Here is a 1653-nt window from a genome sequence, read left to right on the forward strand (position 1 = left end):
ACTAACATAATGCTGTTGTGTGAAACTTCAACCAAATCCATGGTATACTGGAGCACCATTACTGCAGAATAAAAAAGTAAAGATTAAAAATTGAATGGCAGCCATCATTGCTCCTAAATTCCTAGCCATCTCTGCCGCAAAGAATCTCTTACTTATATTCCTGTCTTTGTTCCCCAATTTCTCATGTTGCTGTTCCCCTTTTAGGGTCCCTCTTTCCCATTTTCCCTGTGCCTGCAATCTTTTGACGCAAACCAATGACGTCCCTCTTGAGTCTTTAACAGGCAAAGAACAACTCAAATTTCCTGTTATTATTCTGAAGAAAGAATATCTATTTTTGGTCACCTCTCCGGAGCAGCCTGGCCTTTGAACTTCATAACTAAAAGATCTATTATTCTAATTTTAGATCTTAAAAAAATTTATCTATCCCTGATCAATGCTTCTTTTCCCTCTAAAATTAGGGTGTGAATATAGTTCAATTTTGTGTGATATTTTTTCTTCCCATTGTATGTATTTTACCAAAAATACCGTTTTTTTTTAATTAGAAGAAATTATTCTACATTATAAAGTTTGATTTAAACTTATTTTTTAAATGTCAATATGAAAATTGACACTTTTCTAGACATTAAAATGTAATATAGGGGTATATTTGAGAACTCGAATAAGTAGAGGATCCTTTCTACTTTTTCTTCCTGTGTATAAGTGATGGACTCTACTATAAATTTAGGTAGATTCATGTCTGTTAAGCTGTGCGATATTAGGAGAGTAATGAAGAATCAAAAATGAAAAAAATGCTTCTATGTAAATTGTTTAATGTAGTCATTAGAAAATATCTACTGTATAATCATTATTTGGAATACTAAAATTAATCATCTTAATTATTTAAGATGCTTTTCAGTTTTTGAATACTGACTTAGAATTCGATGAGAACTACAGACTCTTTATGGAGAAAAATACATGTACACATATACAAAAAGAATTGTGTACAAAATAACAGAAAGTTGACCCTTGAAAGGGGTCCACTGAGCTCTAGGTTTGAATTGGGAAGTATTACATTAAATTTATTTTAAAATGTTTATTTTGTACAGTTTATTCATCTTACTTTTACTAATGAATATCTGTTTCTAAATTTAAGGCATATTACTATATTTAATCAAAGCAAAGTTAACTTCAATTGTAACATGCCTCATTATTTTAAGTTTCATGAAGAAGAAACATTATTCAATTTTAATTGTAGGATGCCATTAATTGTAAGATGCTTCCAGGTTCCAGAGGTGTTAATAATGTGAAAAAGTGCATCTTAGAATCAATGAATTATGGCATTTCTTTTTTATTTTAGATATGAAAAATTGCTTTTACTTCAGATAAATGAATATATGAAATATTAGGTCTTAGAGGCTTTGCCATTTTTCTTTATTATTTTCCAAGAACTAAATTCACTTTCCCTCAGAAATTCATATACTTGTACCTAATTTTATCATAGAATTATTATTTTCAAAATATTATTTTAACATGTCTGACCTTATCCTGCAAGCTTCCGACATTTCTTGCTTAAAATGATATCTCAAGACCTGAGCCTACCCACTCTAGGAGGTAGTATAAAATGGAGCAGAGGCCAAGCAGCCTGCAATTTCTAGAATCAATCATATTCATTCT

The sequence above is a fragment of the Lipotes vexillifer genome, unplaced genomic scaffold (assembly GCF_000442215.2).
Source record: "Lipotes vexillifer unplaced genomic scaffold, Lipotes_vexillifer_v1.1 scaffold2043, whole genome shotgun sequence".
Classification (NCBI taxonomy): Eukaryota; Metazoa; Chordata; class Mammalia; order Artiodactyla; family Lipotidae; genus Lipotes; species Lipotes vexillifer.